Source organism: Rhinoderma darwinii, chromosome 7, assembly GCF_050947455.1.
Source record: "Rhinoderma darwinii isolate aRhiDar2 chromosome 7, aRhiDar2.hap1, whole genome shotgun sequence".
NCBI classification, from domain to species: Eukaryota; Metazoa; Chordata; class Amphibia; order Anura; family Rhinodermatidae; genus Rhinoderma; species Rhinoderma darwinii.
The window spans coordinates 6,121,887-6,141,796 of NC_134693.1; positions in this window are offsets into that span (position 1 = coordinate 6,121,887).

Genomic DNA, 19,910 nt, shown 5'->3' on the forward strand with positions numbered 1-19,910 from the left:
CATTAGGAGGTTTAAGGCCCTGTTCACACCGAGTTTTTTGCAGGTAGAAAAATCTCCCTCAAAATCTCTTCAGGGATTTTGAGGCAGATTTTGACCTGCCTGCACTCTCTTTGCCACGTTTTTTGCAGCGTTTTCCGCTGTGTTTTTTGGCCGCGGCCATTGAGTGCCGCGGCCAAAAAAACGCAGCAAAAAACGTTTTCTCTGCCTACCATTGATGTCAATGGGAGGTCAGAGACGGAAATGCCTAAAGAAAGGGCATGACGCTTCTTTTACCTGCGAGTGGTTTTTTCCGCGCACGGCTAAAAAACGCCGCCACCTCCCATTGAAATCAATGGGAGGCGTTTTCGGAAGTTTTTCGGTTTACGCGTCAAAAACAGCGCAAAAAAAATCAGTGTGCACATACCCTTAGATGAGCTTTTACCGAATGTATGAGAATAATAAGAAAAATGGATTCCTGTATTCTTCTCTACGGACCAGCACATCCGCAAATCAGGTGAATTGGCGAAACAGGCAAATCCGTGTTCTCACCCCCAATGGTGAGTCTTGGAAACAAACTATAAAAAAGTGGAAAAGTATGTTACAAAGTTGCAATTCTTCAGCAATTTCAAGATCTCTGCTAGCTGTTAGTGAACGGAGTCTTGTTTACATCCAGAGGTTGAAACCATGTGCAGATCTAATACTGAGGGTTTGCTACAATTGTATCCAGTGTAGCCTGGACTCCAGACAAATACATCTAACTTGTTCTGATACATTTTATCACCTCCAGCTTATCTGGAATAAAGTCCTCTTTATTTTCGCCTTTATCTGTCTGTGTCGCTCCCCTCTTAATCTTCCCCTTGACATGACGGTCACCGGATACTTTACTCATTTACGGAAAGGTTACACAAACAGACCGCAGCTCACAGTGTAGGGTGCGACGTTTTATTTTCGTGTGGTAAAGCTCATACTGAACGTTTAAGGCTGAATTCACAAGTCGTGGATTTGACGCAGATTTTCAGCGCAGATTTTACACTTTGCAATGCAAAAGGGGGAGATCTGCGTAAAAACCGCAACAAAATCTGCGACAAATCTGCAACGTGTGAACTCTATTCTTCTACTCTCTTTATTGTCTTTGGTTACATTGGTTTCCATCCCGTTCTTGGGGTGCGCCCCCTTTATAGACTCCGTTGGAGTTCTTAATATTAGACCGGCTGACTGACTGTAGAGTCATCTGGACAAGAGAAGCCGGGGAGTTCTTTCACCGCGCGCCCCTGAGAGACTCCGACTCTTTGCACTTCCAGTCATCAAAGGCAAAGCAATTACAGTTTGACTGTGAAAACACTTGAAAGTCAGAAGCTCAAGTCAAGCAAGTTTGGGTCAGATTAATCTCTGTAGAGAAGCACCGTGTCCTCTCTGTGAGCACAAAGCCCGTCTTAAATAAAAAATGTCTGGTTCACGTCAGGGAATAGTGAGAGTCTGAATATTTTCCCATACTTTTTGTTTCTACCCTTTAGTTCTTTATCGGTTGTAAGCTCATATGGCCAAATGTCTCTCTTAGAGAGTATGTCACTTTTACAACCATTTATTTTGCTGGCGCCCATCGAAAATAGAAAATGAAACAACTTTGCAAATAGTTTTAATTTTGGAAAAATAATCTACTACTGTTTTGTGTCTACCGCTCCTATGCAGACCTATGTGTCTCCATGGTTACAGACTACAAACCAACCTTGTGTAGTCTGATGCTGCAGTCCTACTCTCTTCCATCAGCCCCCTACTTCTTGCTATCCTACTGAATGTAGTTGCAGCTGCTGGACTTCTTACCCGCACAAACACAGGGGGAACATACAAACTCAATGCAGAAAATGTTCTTGGTCAAATTATAACCCAGGACCCAAGTACTGTACAGCAAATAAGAGTGCTAACCATTGAGCCACCTTGATGCCCACTATTCAATAACTTAAAAACCGTTTAAATTGCCTGACAGACACTAACAATGTTTTTATATTGAAAGTCCAGAGCTGATGAAAGCTCCATCATCATCATCATAATCATCATCATCATATCAATCATCATCATCAACATATCAATCAATCATCAATTCATCATCATCATCATCATCATCATCATCATCATCAATCTTCAATCAATCAATATCAATCATCATCAATCATCATCATATCAATCATCATCCATCTTCAATCAATATAATCAATCCTCATCAATCAATCAATCAATCAATCAATCAATCAATCAATCAATCATCATCATCAACATATCAATCAATCATCAATTCATCATCATCAATCAATATCATCATCATCTTCATCATCATCATCATCAATCTTCAATCAATCAATATCAATCATCATCAATCATCATCATATCAATCATCATCCATCTTCAATCAATATAATCAATCCTCATCAATCAATCAATCAATCAATCAATCAATCAATCAATCAATCAATCAATCATTCATCATCCATCATCATCAATCTTCAATCAATCATCCATCAATCATTATCACCATCAATCATTATCACCATCAATCAATCAATCAATCAATCAATCAATCAATCAATCAATCATCATCGATCAATCATTCATCATCCATCAATCATTATCACCATCAATCAATCAATCAATCAATCAATCAATCAATCAATCAATCATCATTGATCAATCATCATAGATCAATCATTCATCATCATCAATCTTCAATCAATATCATCAATCATTCATCATCCATCAATCATTATCATCATCAATCAATCATCATCGATCAATCATCATCGATCAATCATTCATCATCCATCATCATCAATCATCCATCAATCATTCATCATCAATCATTATCATTATCATCAATCAATCAATCAATCAATCAATCAATCAATCAATCAATCAATCAATCAATCATTATCATCATCAATCATAATCATCCGCAGAGTTCCAGCTGAACTACATCCCACGGCTGCCTCTATTTCCTCCTCCTATAACTTCTGGAGTTCCCCTTTAAATAAATGTATCTTTCATTTTGCGTTATTGCTATTTCTCCAAAAGTCAATGATGGAGTTATGAGGCGTGAGGGCTGGGTTTAGGGGGAAATAATGATCAGGAGATGATATACGCCATGCCTGGGGTATTGTCATTGCTAAATATGTTCTATGACATACTTGACTTGCATGTTGGATGTGATGTGTTAGTTTGTGTTACAGCTCCTTTAAGATAAAGTAATAGCGCTCTGAGCTCCTGCACCACGGCGGGAGCCTCTTAAATTGGGGATCCTGCTGTCACTCTGTTATAAAGTGCAGTTTCCGAGCTTTAAATAGAATAATCTGTACGTTCTCCGCAAATCTACGGCATGAAAAGCGCTCTGATGATATTAAAGTAGAAATACATTACGACCTGTGTTACGGCGGCAACAAGCAGCTTGTCTGAAACAAATGGACTATGAGTAGCCTGTAGGCATTGCATCCTTTAGTAAATATAACCCGGCGCCATATGGTTCCCTGGCAGATCCGGTTTGTTTTCTGCATCTAAATTCCCCCGTCAAATTGTTATTATGTCATTGCCCTTTGCAGCTTTTGATGGGATTGAGATGTTCTGTAAGGGTCAGTAATTAACGCTGATCTAATTGTATTTGAAAGTTCCGTGGATCAGAAAAGTAACTGGAGGCAATTTCTCCGGCAGAAGGATATTTAAAGGGGAATTGTTCCCATAATGAAAAGTTCACTTTTCAGTAGAGATTGTTTCAATATCCCACCGTACAAAAAAAAAACAGGTTAAAGGGTAACTAAACGTTCAACAAACTTCTGACATGTCATAGTGACGTGTCAGAAGTTTTGATTGGTGGTGGTCCGAGCACCGAGACCCCCACCAATCGCTAAAATGAAGCGGCAGAAGTGCTCGTGTGATCGCTCAGCTGCTTAGTTTCTGTTCAGCTTTTTCCGGAAAGCCCCAATATAGCAGTATGTGGGTCCATACATTTTCCATTGAGTCCGTACTCCGCTACATTGATTTCCCTGAAAAATCCGAACAGAAACGAAGCGGCTCACACGAGCACTTCTGCCGCTTCGTTTTAGCAATTGGTGGGGGTTTCAGTGCTCGGACCCCCACCAATCAAAACTTCTGACATATCATTATGACATGTCAGAAGTTTGTTGAGTGTTTAGTTACCCTTTAATTTCTTACAGGGGTTGTATGCGATTAGAGTCAGCTGTTTGTTCCATACACAGCGCCACTCTTGTACATAGGCCGTGTCCGGTACTGCAGTCCAATTTCCCTGCATCCACAGTAGCTAAGCAGTGCTACTGACTCTACCCTACTCATGCATAGACATGTCTGCCAGTTTTGATAACAAGGCACTAAGTCTAGTGCCAATGATAGTCTGAGCCTGGCACCAAGTATCAAACAATTTGTAATTCTTGCACTTCGTGTCGGTATATTGGTTATTGTGCCTGCAGCCTTTTGACAGGATTTTTATTCTGTACTATGGAATTTATTCTTAGTTTGGCAGCAGATATGGAACAATATAATGGGCACTTGGCACCAGTCAGAACCAAAATCACTAGCACTACTTAAAGTAATGTAAAATTATTGGCACTACATACAAAGTGTCAGCGATATTTGTCCTTGTGCCCAATGGCCTGGTATTGTGATCTGCTATTGAGTCTGGTGTCCATTGACAGGCATTGTTTTCTTAGTTTGTTTTAGCAGCCCATTGCACTCTACTGCCCCCAATGTGACCACAGGAGGAATGGGGGACAAGGCTCCCCCGTTTTAGCTATAATGGTGTTACCAGCTGTTTGCCAATCTATTATTTAGGTGGATAGAGATGAGCGAATCAATTCTACACAAATCAAATTCGGTCCCAATTTCCCAAAGGTTTGGATTATGCAAATTCCCAATTCTTTGGTGCACGAATTCCAGCAAATGGCTTGACATGGGTTGGATACAGTCCTAGAAGACCTTAGAGAGTCAGACACGAGTTTTCAGGGAAATTCGCTCATCTCTAGTGATAGATGTTAATAGTGGGAAACCACAAACACTTCTAGGACCCGCATTTATCTCTGGAACGGGGCCCCATAAACCCCGTTCTACCTTTTTCTGCTCCCGCTGCCTCCCGGCCACTTCCTGCCTATATGATCAGGAGTTACAAAAACAGCATAGCTCCCTGAGCTACGCTGTTTACGTAACTTCCATAGTAGTGAATGGCGGTTACGGCAGAAGCGTAGAATGCAAGCTACACTGTTTCCATAACTACCATTCAGTTCTATGGGACTTACGGAAAAAGCGTCGCTCAGCAAGCTATGCTGTTTTTGTAACTCCTGATCATATCGGCAGGAAGTGGCCGGGAGGCAGCGGGAGCAGAAAAAGGTAGAACGGGGATTAGGGGGCCCCGTTCTAGTGATAGGTGCGGGTCCCAGAGGTGGGACCCGCGTCTATCTGACATTTATAACATATCCTGCGGATATGTCATAAATGTCCCTGATAGGAAAACCCCTTTACCTGTCCAAGCTCCCCAGATGAACAATCCTTCACTTTCCACCATGAGATGTCCTGGCCCCACAGTGAAGACCTCACCCTAGAATTCCTGGTTTTCATGTTTTTCTTCTTCCCCCTCATTTACTTTCTTTCCTGAGTGATCACACAGTGAATATAACACAGAGTAGAACAGAACAAGCCAGCGGCCCCAGCGTCTGTCACAAATTCATCGAGCAGAGAGAAGCCTGAGACCTCCGGGGTGTTTGTAAGAGGCAAATTGCATCCTGTGTCTCGGAACAATGCACAGCAGGAGGCACCGGGCCCCCACAACTGTACAGAAAACAAGGGCCTTCCTAGGAGCTCTGTGGTGCAGACTTTTCTATTCATTTCATCTACCAGAGTTACAAGCAGTCGGCCTGCATCCTCTGTAGGGGGATTCCAGTTTTTAAGACCCGTTGTTGTTGTTGTTGTTTTGTCATTTTTCCCCCCAATTTTACGACATTGCTTAAAATGTTTGCTGAGCAGCTGTAAAATACAAGGTTTTATTTGATCATCAACAAAGTAGTTACTGCAGAGCCATCTTCCCTCATCCCAGACCTTGCTGCCAATCCATCTGTTTCCACATAGCGCAGGGACAAGCAAAATTCAAGAGCCTCCGCGCTCCCCACCCAACCATTAAAATGCCACATCAATCCCTCCGGTGACACAAAACCTTGTTAGTTGTTCTTGGAAGCCAGTCAAGAAGTCTGTTTATCAAGCCATGGGAGTGCGTGAGAAGGCAGCTCTTATTCTTCCTTTTTAGTTCAAATGCTTGTTCTTTTTATTTATTAAGCTTCCACCTCTAGTCACCATTTTACAGTTTATATATAAAATTGAGTTACATCCTGCATTATACTCCAGAGCTGCACTCACTATTCTGCTGGTGGAGTCACTGTGTACATACATTACATTACTTATCCTGTACTGATCCTGAGTTACATCCTGTATTATACTCCAGAGCTGCACTCACTATTCTGCTGGTGGAGTCACTGTGTACATACATTACTTATCCTGTACTGATCCTGAGTTATATCCTGTATTATACTCCAGAGCTGCACTCACTATTCTGCTGGTGGAGTCACTGTGTACATACATTACATTACTTATCCTATACTGATCCTGAGTTATATCCTGTATTATACTCCAGAGCTGCACTCACTATTCTGCTGGTGGAGTCACTGTGTACATTACATTACATTACTTATCCTGTACTGATCCTGAGTTATATCCTGTATTATACTCCAGAGCTGCACTCACTATTCTGCTGGTGGAGTCACTGTGTACATACATTACATTACTTATTCTGTACTGATCCTGAGTTACATCCTGTATCTCTTTATTTTATATAAATTTACAAAACATAAACTGAAAAACAAATACATAACTAATTCCATATAACCAAAAAGTCACAACCAAATTCTTATAAACAAATTTTCTTATATACATCTCTGTATATGAGAAGAGAAAACTATACCAGACCCGGCCACATACACCCCACTCTTATATACTTACATCTACACTTCATCCGAAACGAAACAATAACTAGAATATATACAAACATCATATAAACGTCATCCAAAGTACTAACAGAAAATCCCCCGACCCGCGTCACCCAAGGGCCTAAAGAAACAACATAATAATGATAATAATCAAACACCATAATAATAACAAATAAAATAATAATAATAATAACAAATAAAATAATAATAATAACAAAAACAATCCAAAATATAATAATACTAATCCCAAATTTTTTTTTTAATTTTGTATTTTTTTGTAATTGTTTTTTTTTTTTTTTTTTTTTTTAAATCACACTATACACATCCTGACTTTCCCTAACCTCCTTACCCTTCTTACCTAAACTCCACCACCCCAGCCAGCATCTCGCCTCATGTCCTCTCACGTCCGCATAGTCCAGATGCTGGCCCCAACCACCACACCCAACACCCCAGCCCAGCCCCCCGCCCCATGTCCTCCCATGTCCGCATAGTCCGGGGCTGGGTCAGGCACACCCCCCCCCCCCCCGGACCACCTCCCAACCTATCTATTAACCCCCTTAAGTCTATCCCTATTCTAACAACATTTCTACAATATAATACAATACACATCACCAACTTGTCCAAATACCAAACCATATACAAAATACACCGTACCCGAAAGCACCAAGTTCGGTCGCTTGTAAACCTTTTTCCTGCCATTTCAATCCTAAACAAAACAAAAATCTTCCAGTGCTTACCTAGCCCATCACCAGAGAGGGAGAAGGGAAAGCCCCCCCCAGCACCCCCCAGAGGCCAAGGTACCACGTCCACCGCTGCACCCTCCCTATCGCTTGCCCTATCTCCTTACCCTATTACTAGCCCTTTCTTGACCCTATTGAAAGCTGACCCTATGCTGACCCTCACCTTTCCCTTATTCCGAGCCCTATCGCTATATTTTTTTTTGGTGCCTCAGCGGAACGCAGACCCCCACCTCCAGTTGAGCACCGGTGACGACCCCCCCCTCCCTCATGAAGGCAGACACATTAAGGCACCCAAAAGGAAAAGCCCCTCCAAAGACGAGAGGCTTTGGATGCTCCCAATCTGCCAACCTCCAAAGAATGCACCTTCACCAGGTCACCCATGATATTGCTAACAACCTCATCCACTAGGAGGATTTTCTTCTGGGTAGAAACTAGACATCGTGCATTCCACATAAAGTGCCTGACCACTATACTGACTAGAAACAAGGTGCAATGGTCCCTACCACCGAGGTCTCCGAACACTCCATAGGCCCACCCAGCATAGGAGAGGCTGGTTAGGCCTGGCCAACCAATGGAGGCTCCCACCCTTTTGTATACCTCTGTATTGAAAGGGCAATGAAGCAGGAAATGCTCCATGCTTTCCAGCACTCCGCCACACTCCTCCCGGGGGCAATCCCGATCATCAGAGCTTCTGCACTTTAGATTGCCCCTCACATACAGTCTCCCATGGAAGCAACGCCAAGCCAGATCCCAAAACTTCTGGGGAATCCTCGCTGAATTTAAAAGTTTTAATCCCACCCCGAGGTCACTACTTGGGCAGTCTTTGAGCGCCAGGGGCTTCTGGAAGTGGGTCATCAGGACCCTCTTGTCAAGAAATTTTCTCGACATGGTCCTGATCTCCCACACCTCCAGACCCCACCGGCGAACAATCTTCAGCGCCAGGGTGGCATAAGCCGGGAGATGTCCGTGAGGTGTACGCAGGTCTTTCACTTGCCCTCCTCTCTCCCATTCCTGGAAGAAAGGCCGAAACCACCCCCTGCAGGAGGATATCCACCAAGGAGCCCTCTCTTGCCAGAGGTTTGCCAGGTTGATCTTAACAAAGGTGTTCACTAGGAACACCACCGGGTTAACCATACCTAACCCGCCTAGTGTCCTTGGTAGGTAAGTAACCTCCCTCTTGATTAGGTTGAGCCTGTTCCCCCATAACAGCTGGAAGAACAGGCTATAGACCCGAGTCCAGAGAGGTTCTGGCAAGATGCACACACTGCCCAGGTAAAGCAAAATGGGCACCAGGTAGGCCTTGGCCAAGTGAACCCTTTCCCTCAGGGTTAAGGACCAACCCTTCCATTGGTCGACCTTCTGGGCAACTAGATTCAGCCTATCCTCCCAGTTCTTCTTGGGGTAATCACCCGGGCCAAATTCGACTTCTAAGATCTTAGCAGACCCCTGAGGCTCTGGAAGGGTGTCCGGGAGATCAAAACCAGGATCTCCTCCTCCCAGCCAGAGACTTTTGCACTTATCCCGGTTGATCTTGGACCCAGATGCCAATGAGTAACGCTCCACTTCCGACATCACCCACTCTGCCTCCCCTCTCGAGGAGACAAAAATGGAGACGTCGTCTGCGTACGCAACCACCCTCTGAGTGGCCTCCGGCCCCTCCAGGCCGGCCCCGACTCCCGCCAATGGCCCACGATCGATCCTTTTAAGAAAAGGATCAATTGCGAACGCATATAGCAAAGGGCTCAAGGGACAACCCTGGCGGACACCAGACCCAACCTCAAAGGGGGTTCCAACCCAACCGTTCACCAGCGCAAAAGTCTCAGCCCCAGTGTATAAGGTCTGTAGCCAATTGACTAACCCCCCCGGTAGGCCGTACCTCAGAAGGACCGACCAGAGGTACTCGTGGTCCACCCGGTCAAAAGCCTTGGCCTGGTCCAAGGACAGGATGTACCCCTCCCACCGACCAGAATTTCCCTGCTCCACTGCCTCTCTGACACTGAGGACAGCACTAATTGTGCTGCGGCCTGGAACAGAGCAATGCTGGACCGGCGAAAGGAGCCGGGATGCAAACTTCACCAGCCGATTAAACAGCACCTTTGCGAGAACCTTTCTGTCCGTATTGAGCAGCGCTATGGGACGCCAATTCTCAATACGGGTCGAGTCTTTATGCAGCATCCCAGAAGATACCATTCTGGTTCCCTGTTATTTGTATGTCATGCATTGTATGTGTTTTACATGTCTTTATTATTTTTCACACAGTGTGCTGTTCACCAGCTGAAGAGAAGGATGAAGGTATCAGTGGGGAGCCACTAGAGGGTGCATTGTACATCTAGCATTGTTTGAAAAGGGGGTGGAGCCTGGCTACTGCCCTAGAGCCTCACTCTGACGCTGTCTCACAGTCTACACAGAGGAGTCGGGTCGTGTCTGTGAGGAGACAGACATGTCTGCTAGCTGCTCTGACACAGCAGATTAATACAATCCTTTCAACTGGCAACAGGTCTCAGCACCTGCAGCCCAATGCAAGAGGAGGAACAGTAAGGAGATTGTAACCAGCATATCATCTCTATCATCACCACAGCAAGTATTATTTAGCTGAAAAGCTGTCTGTCTGTTTCTGAGGAGAAGTCTATATAATATTGGGCCTCAGAACTCCTGCTGGCGCTGTTACCGGTTCTGCCGCACGCCACAATTAATATAAGAAGTGTCTATCAAGTCACTCAACTACAACCCTCATCACTGAGAAAAGTGAGTTCATTTATTACACACGCTGCTGGAAAAGTGAATGATTTCTAGATATAGCTGGACAATTGAAACCCTCATTGGTCACCCACTGGTCCCTTCTTCCCCTCAACTGTTGAAGTGGACATAAGATAACGTGCCTCCATTTTGGAAGACTGTATAAAGTTCTTCAGTAAACGTGAGTTATTCAAATCCCCTGTGTCGTCTGGTCCCTGCACTGCATAACATCAAGGGCACCCCACATACCACCTTGCCAGGCGCACACATACTACTACCACCATCACGGGAGTTGCTACGGGGGAAAAGACTATTACCACCATCATCCATAGTGCAGCCCCCCTGTCACTGTGCCAGCCCGAGAAGGAGCGAGGGAGGAGAGGTAGAGATTCCTACAGATACCTCAGGCCATACACCGTGCACTTCACTACTGCTCCCATCCTCCTGGGAAGCTCTTCCTCGTGGTTGCTGCATATAAACTTTGGCGTCACGAACAGGATACGTTTAAATCTCATGTGGGCCCCAAACCAGAGAGACTTTGTCCCAAAGCCCTGGTCCCCACCATACAAAGCTGCAACCGCAGCTGCAAGAGACTATTTCAGCCCCAAAAGGGGTTAAAATCACTGTTTCCCGGCAGTTCCAGCCCAAAAGGGGTTAATCCGCCATTTTACCTCACAAACTGCTGCGTCTCAGTTCCATTTACCCGCTCCAGACAGGTTAACCTGCGGCGCCAGTCTAGCACCACCATCTGGATGATTATAGGAACTCACAATATCCAGCACAGGCAAGAGGGAACGGCCGAAAACTGCTAGGCGCCGCCATCTTGGATGAGTGAAGCCTCTGCACAGCACCTCCACCGCGGATCCCCTGCAACCAGCAACTCTCCCAAAAACATCACAGGAGAGCAACGGAACAGCCCGGTAACAAAGTACAGCCCAGAGGGAAGCAACAGCATACCATCGGTGAGTCCCGATTCAATTGGCCATCAAGTTAACCCCTGCTGTACCACCACCGGTGCCCAATAAAAAGCCCGGGAGCATCCTGGACATCACTCCGGACCCAATAAAAAGTCCGGGAGCACCTTTAACAAGACCCCCGACTCAGTTAAAAGTCCGGGAGCGCCAATAATAGACATTGGAAAAATTTAAAGGGACAGTAACAATGTCAGACTCAAGTGACACGGAAGAGCCCGGTCTCAGCACGGTCACTACACTGGCCATGACAGAAAGAACAACACCTGCTGCAGCACCCTGCATCATGCCGCTGTCCATGCCCTACTATGCAGGGGCCCCATGGCTGCCCCACTACAAAGGTGAACCACACACCTTAAAAGACTTTAGAAAAAAAATGCTTGCCATGTTCCGCCTCTACCCCATTCCAGAAGAACAGAAGGTAGAGATCTTAATGGGACAACTACAAGATGTGGCCCTAAAAGAAGTGGAGTCCTGGCCACGTATCCAAAAGAAGGCTGTGGATCAGATCCTGGTCCAGCTACGTACCACCTTTGAGCCCAAATCCATCTCTGAGCTCAGGATGAGGTTCATGGACAGAGTTCAGCAACCAGGTGAGACACTCCGAAATTTTGCTCTTTCCTTACAGGAGACCATGAGGGCCATGATACAAGCCGACCCCCATGAGGCTGAAAAAGCAGACAGAATCCTGAGGGAGCAGTTCATTGAAGGAGTCGCCTCAGATTCCATGAGTCATCAACTACAAATGATGTCCGTCCAGAACCCTGACAGCACCTTCCATGAGTTTAAAGAACTGGCCATAGAGGTACTAGAAAGAAGGCCCAGAAGAAGAACAGTCAGGGCTACCACCCCTCTTAAAGAGGCAGAAGAGGAACCTGCCCCAGTAGCACCACATCCAACACCTTGCAAGCCCATCACCTACCAGGCTACACAGGCTCAAATCACAGCTGGAGGAGATCAGTACCAAGATCAACTGAAACTCATTGCCAAAAGCCTGGAGCAAGTCTGCCAACGACTGGAGAATCTAGAAGCCAGCTCTCCAGTAAAATGTGAGCTGCCAACATCTAGAGACAGTTATCCAAATAGCCCTAGCAAGGGCTACCGCAATAGTCCCAACAAAACGTCGACAGATCGCTTTGATGAACATGGGAGACCTGCCTGCAGACACTGCCATAAGATAGGTCACCAAGAACGTCAATGCTGGGCGTTAAACGGACGTCTCCCGAGGCAGAGGACCATTCCTCGGGAGGAGAAATAATAGGTCCCAAAGATCCAAAATGGCTGCCACGGTTTGTCGGACCTCGTCCAGAAGTTACCATCCGCATCAATGGAGTACCATTTGCTGCCCTGCTGGATACGGGATCCCAAGTGACAACCATCCAGCAGGCCGCCTTTGAACAACACTGGAGTAGCGAGATCCTGATGCAACCTCCAGAAGCCTGGTTAGACGTCATCGCTACCAACGGCCAGTCCCTACCTCTGCACGGGTACTGGGAGCCTACTGTCCAAGTGGGAGGAGTGCACTTACCTCAGCAAGGAGTCCTCGTGATCAAAGTTAAAGATCAAGGACAACCCACAGTAATTCTGGGAATGAACATCCTAAAGCACTGCTATGGAGAAATGCTAGAGGCCCTACGACAATCCGTCCCCACGGCTTCCCAGGCTGCCCAGAAGGTAATACACAAGACCATCCGTGTACTGGCTGCCCAACAGCGATTCACCAACGCCAGAGGAGAGATCTGCAGAGCTCGCATCAAGGACCACCATCCAGTAACCCTAAAACCTGGCACAGAAACACTGCTATGGTGTCGGGCCCGTTCAGGCCTACAAGGACTTGACTACCAAGCCCTAGTGGAACCAATACCACTAGATGAACATCCAATGGTTATGGCTGCCCGAAGTTTAGTGACTGTGGTCGAAGGGAAAGTACCCATCCGTCTTCTCAACTTAGGAGACCATTCAGTAACCCTGAGGAAGTACTACCCTGTAGCACAGCTGTCCCAACTCAGTGTGCAAGACCTGGTGGACATTCCAACTGTCACCGCTAAACAGGCTGCACAGCAACTAAAGACGTCAGAAGAAGCACCAGAAACACCCTGGTGGGGAGAAATCCATGTGGGAACTGCAACAACACCTGCCTACCAGATCCAAGGAGTACTTGAAGTGGCTCAGGATAACCATGAAGCCTTCAGTAAGCATCCTCTGGACCATGGGAGAGCCAAAGACATTGAGCACACTATTCCCACTGGTACTCATCCTCCCATTAAGGAAAGACACAGGCCTATACCACCTGCCCTATACCAAGACGTGAAGCAGATGGTCCACGACATGAAAGAGGCTAAAGTCATCCAAGAAAGTCACAGCCCCTGGGCTGCACCACTAGTTCTTGTCAGGAAGAAAGATGGCAACCTTCGCTTCTGTGTGGATTACAGAAAAATTAATAACATTACCCACAAGGATGCCTATCCTCTTCCAAGGATTGAAGAATCTCTGACAGCCCTGGGATCAGCTGCCTACTTCTCTACACTGGATCTCACAAGTGGTTACTGGCAAGTACCAATGTCTCCAGCTGATAGGGAGAAGACAGCCTTCACCACCTCAATGGGCTTATTCGAGTTCAATTGCATGCCCTTCGGACTGTGCAATGCTCCTGGAACATTCCAAAGGCTGATGGAAAGATGCCTAGGTCACAGGAACGTTGAGACTGTGCTCCTATACCTGGATGACGTCATAGTCTACTCCAAGTCCTATGAAGATCATCTCAAGCATCTAGCTGAAGTGTTCCAGGTCCTAATCAAAAATGGCTTAAAAATCAAACCCTCCAAGTGTCACCTCCTCCAACCTCAAGTCCAGTACTTGGGACATATAGTGAGCGCAGAAGGCATAAAGCCAGATCCTGAGAAGATAGCTGCTGTCCACAGTTGGCCTACACCTACCACTGTGAAGGAAGTAAGAAGCTTTCTCGGATTTGCCGGGTACTACCGGAGATTCATTCCTCATTTTGCCCGCATCGCTGAACCGCTACAAGAACTCTTGAGGGGGCACCCTAAAGAACACTTGAAGAGGAGAATTCCCATTAACTGGAAAGAAGAACAAGAAATTGCCTTCCAGTTACTAAAAAGATTATTGACTGAACCACCCATTCTGGGCTACCCAGATTACAGCCTGCCCTTCCATCTTTACACAGATGCAAGCAACCAAGGACTTGGTGCAGTGCTGGCCCAACAACAAGGAGACAAAGAAAGAGTGATCGCCTATGCAAGTAGAGCACTCAAAGGAGCTGAAAGAAACGATCAGAACTATAGTTCCTTCAAGCTGGAGTTCCTTGCATTGGTCTGGGCCGTCACAGAGAAGTTTAAGGACTACCTTGCCGCTTCTTCCTTCACTGTCTTCACAGATAACAACCCGCTAGCACACCTGAACACCGCAAGGCTGGGAGCCTTAGAACAGAGATGGGCTTCACGATTAGCAAATTACAACTTCGTGAGTCAAGAATACAGGAATACAATGTTATTAAGATGTTTGCATTTCATGTTAACCCTTTTTACATCTTTTAGGCTGTTCATATCCAAGAAAACGACGAGGACGTCTTGTCTTAAGTCCGGGAGTATGCAGCATCCCAGAAGATACCATTCTGGTTCCCTGTTATTTGTATGTCATGCATTGTATGTGTTTTACATGTCTTTATTATTTTTCACACAGTGTGCTGTTCACCAGCTGAAGAGAAGGATGAAGGTATCAGTGGGGAGCCACTAGAGGGTGCATTGTACATCTAGCATTGTTTGAAAAGGGGGTGGAGCCTGGCTACTGCCCTAGAGCCTCACTCTGACGCTGTCTCACAGTCTACACAGAGGAGTCGGGTCGTGTCTGTGAGGAGACAGACATGTCTGCTAGCTGCTCTGACACAGCAGATTAATACAATCCTTTCAACTGGCAACAGGTCTCAGCACCTGCAGCCCAATGCAAGAGGAGGAACAGTAAGGAGATTGTAACCAGCATATCATCTCTATCATCACCACAGCAAGTATTATTTAGCTGAAAAGCTGTCTGTCTGTTTCTGAGGAGAAGTCTATATAATATTGGGCCTCAGAACTCCTGCTGGCGCTGTTACCGGTTCTGCCGCACGCCACAATTAATATAAGAAGTGTCTATCAAGTCACTCAACTACAACCCTCATCACTGAGAAAAGTGAGTTCATTTATTACACACGCTGCTGGAAAAGTGAATGATTTCTAGATATAGCTGGACAATTGAAACCCTCATTGGTCACCCACTGGTCCCTTCTTCCCCTCAACTGTTGAAGTGGACATAAGATAACGTGCCTCCATTTTGGAAGACTGTATAAAGTTCTTCAGTAAACGTGAGTTATTCAAATCCCCTGTGTCGTCTGGTCCCTGCACTGCATAACATCAAGGGCACCCCACATACCACCTTGCCAGGCGCACACATACTACTACCACCATCACGGGAGTTGCTACGGGGGAAAAGACTATTACCACCATCATCCATAGTGCAGCCCCCCTGTCACTGTGCCAGCCCGAGAAGGAGCGAGGGAGGAGAGGTAGAGATTCCTACAGATACCTCAGGCCATACACCGTGCACTTCACTACTGCTCCCATCCTCCTGGGAAGCTCTTCCTCGTGGTTGCTGCATTTACCCTTCGATAAAACGATCAAGGCCGACCTCCTCATTGACATTGGCAAAGTACCCGAGGAAAGGCACTCATTAAACACCTCAGTCAAGAGGGGAACTAGGGTTCCTTTAAAAGTCTTATAAAACTCGGATGTTAAGCCATCCGGCCCTGGCGATTTTTTGAGGGCAAGCCCATCAATCGCCAATCCCACTTCCTCTTCCTTGATCGAGTCTATCAAAACACCGAGAGAGGGGTCTACCCCTGGCTCAGGGATGGTTTCAGCCAGGAAAGCCGACATCTCGTCTCGGTTTGGATCTTGCTTCCCCAAGAGGTGCGAGTAGAAGGATCTGACGACCTCCAAGATCCCTGATTTGGATCTCTTCAGAGATCCTGTACTATCAATCAGTCCTGTCACAACCTTACGACTCACTGACATCTTACAGTTCCTGTAGGGGTCGGGCGAGCGGTACCTCCCGAAATCCCTCTCAAGAACTAAAGATGTGTGCCTATCATACTGACACCTCCTGAGCAAAGCTTTCACCACGGAGATCTCCTCCCCACTACCCCCGGTTGAGACCAGATGTTCGAGTTTCCTCCTCAGTTCCTGATATAGGCGGTACCTACTCATGGACCTGAGGCTCGAGAGCCTGCGGAAAAATCCTGCCACCCGGACTTTAAACAACTCCCACCACTCAGACTTAGTACCACTGAGATCCAACAAAGGTACCTGGCTCTGAAGAAAATCCTCAAAGGCCTGTCTTATCTCCGCTTCTTCCAAGAGAGTAGAATTCAGCCTCCATATACCTCTTCCCATCTGGAGGGACTCTGCAATGTTCAAAGAGAAAATAATCATACAGTGATCGGAGAACTCCACCTCAACAACGGACACTGGTGAAGAGATGGCTTCCTCCTTCAAAAAAAACCTGTCTATCCTAGACCTACAACTACCTCTACGATAGGTGAAACCCGAGTGGCCTGGGGTATGCCTGATGTGGATATCCACCAGGCGAGCATCGCTAACTATATTTTTTAATGCTACACTATCGTAGGTCAATTTTTTATCTCCGGAACCTCCTCTATCTCGGGGCCTCACGACAGTATTGAAGTCCCCTCCAAAGATAACTTGTCGACCTGAAAAAAGGAAAGGCTTAATCCTCATGAAGAGACTTTTACGGTCCCATTTGCTCTGGCGTCCGTATATATTGATTAATCTTAATTCCTGTCCCCTCATGAGGACATCTAAGATCAAGCACCTCCCCATTTCTAACTCAATCATCCGTCGGCATGTTACCGGTGCGGCGAAAAGGACCGCCACTCCGCTATAGGGCTCAGCCGCAAGAGACCAGTAGGAGGGCCCGCGTCGCCACTCCCTCCTAGATTTAACGACGTCTGCCAAAAGTGACAGCCTGGTCTCCTGCAAAAACAAAATGTCGGCTTCAACTCGGCCAAGAAAATCAAAGGCTGCAAATCTCGCCCTATCTGACTTAATGCTGGCAACGTTAATTGATGCCAGCGTCAACGGAGTGGGTGCCGCCATCATGGATGTTTGAGTTAGACGGCTTTCTTCTTCCCACCCCCCCCTCTATCTGATGAGGACCCCCCTTCTTTGCCTCGCTTCTTGCAAACTGAGGAGTCCATATTCACCACCCTATTCCCATCTTCATCCCCAAGTACCAGGTCAACCTCCCCCTCTGGGGGCAACGGCCCCTGCAGCAGGGGAGGCTCAACGACTCTAGGGTGCCCTACCATGCCCTCCCTCTTAGTATGAGAGGCTGGAATGTCCACGAGAGCATGGTATCGATCAGTAGAGCGCACCAGGGGGGTACAGGATTTACCTTCCTGGGCCAGGGCGGGGCCAGATGTATTTGGCCCTTGGGTTTTGCCCGGTGTCCCTTTTGCTGTAGGCTGAGTCCTCTCTTCCTCTCCCACACTTTCATAGTGGGAGGACTGAGAGTCCTCAGCCCTCTGCTCCCTTTGGATCCTCCTCATCTCCTCGTTCAATTCGACCTCCCCAGGGGCATCAGCTTCAGGGGGGGCATCCAGATCCGAATCAGAGGTCGTCCCAGTTTCCTGGAGCGCCCTCCGAATCCTCTCCTTCCTTCGCTTCTCCGCCCTTCTCTGGCGAGAAGGGGGACCCTTCTTTGCATTCTTCCCTTGCCCCTGTGCCCCATCATCCCTGCCCGCACCCTCACCCACGGAGGCCTCCCTCCTCTCATCCTCTGCAGGTTTGGAACAAGCATTGACAACAGAGCGAGGACACCGACTGAACGGGTGACCTAAGTCACCACACAGGTTGCAGCGAATACGGTCACACGATGCGGCTAGATGACCAATCCCCCCACAATGAGCACACTTCTGCACCTTGCAGCCTGCACTCAAATGTGAGGGGTCGCCACACCGGTGACACAACTTCGGCTGCCCCTGGTAGAAGACAAGGATCCGATCTCTTCCCAGGAAAGCAGACGATGGTATGTGGGACACCGTCTGTCCCAGACGCTTTAGTTTAACCATGAACGTCCAGGCCCCTGACCAGATGCCAAACTCATCCATGTTCTTCCGTGGCATCTCTACTACCTCTCCGTACCTTCCCAACCAGGTCATGATATCTATACAAGAGAGTGACTCGTTACGGGTAAGAACGGTCACTCTCTTGGGACCACTTTGGCGAGAAATTGCTTGTGCAGCAAAGTCTCGCCAGCCAGGCTCGTCCTTCACCAGCTCGTAGTTCCCCCAGAAGACCTCAAGGCCCCCTAGGTGAACAAAGCTGATGTCGAACTCGACCGAGCCATGAGGATGTATCAAGGCAAAGATGTCACTCGCCTTGAAGCCCATCCCCAGCAGCAGCTCCACCACCCTCTTTCTGGGAGGGCATGCATCATTGCCACGCCACCGGAGACGGACCACATTCCTCCTGGCTACAGCCTGCCCGGCTGTTGGGAGCGACCACTGATCTCCTCGTTGCTCTCGGAAGGCATTTAGACCATATCTGTCTATCCAGAAAGACAGGTCCTTCTGCACTCCCCCTATGGTTAGGGTTTGCTTTCCCTCTCTTAAAGCGTCCAAGAGACGTTGTTGCAAGTTACCGTCCCCGGACCTTGAGGATGAAGGTGGGTGGGCCCGCTGTCCCCCCGCTGCCACACCAGCATAAGACCTGCCGGATGTCACAGCAAGAGGAGCGCCAGGCCCATTGCCCCTGGTTGATACCCCATCCCCACCACCGACAGACACAGCACTCAACACCCCATTACCAGCAGACACTCCAGCAACTTTATTTACAGGCACCTGCATACCCCCAGCAGTTCCCACATCCACAGCCGCAACTTTTTTATTTAACCCACCAGGTCCCCCTGCAGTCATCCTTCCGGCCAGGCCTGGTTCTATATTATGTATTTTTGCTGTACATTTTGTGTGGGTAGACATTGCTTCAGTCTCCGCATTATCAGGCACCTTTGCAGGGACGCCACCAGATGTTCTAAGCGGTGTCCCCGCAGTGCCCTCCGCCTCATTAACCTCCATCTGTTCTATGCACTGAACATTTTTGGGAAAGGGGCCACCGTCGTCCTCGACGCCAGCAGCTCCCTTCTCGCCTACACCGCTTTTCCGCGATGCGGACGAAGGAGCCACTGACATCACTGGAGCCGCCTCCGGCGCCTGACCACTCCCCTCCCACAGAGGAGTGGCCAACAGAGCCGGATCCTCCTTTGTGACCGCCCTTGTCCGGAACGTCTGCCGGCTTTACTGCGACACCGACAGACTTCCGGCTTTCAGACAACACATCTGGTTTCTGGTTTACCCGTTCTCCCGACCCCTGACTCGCATCAGAGAC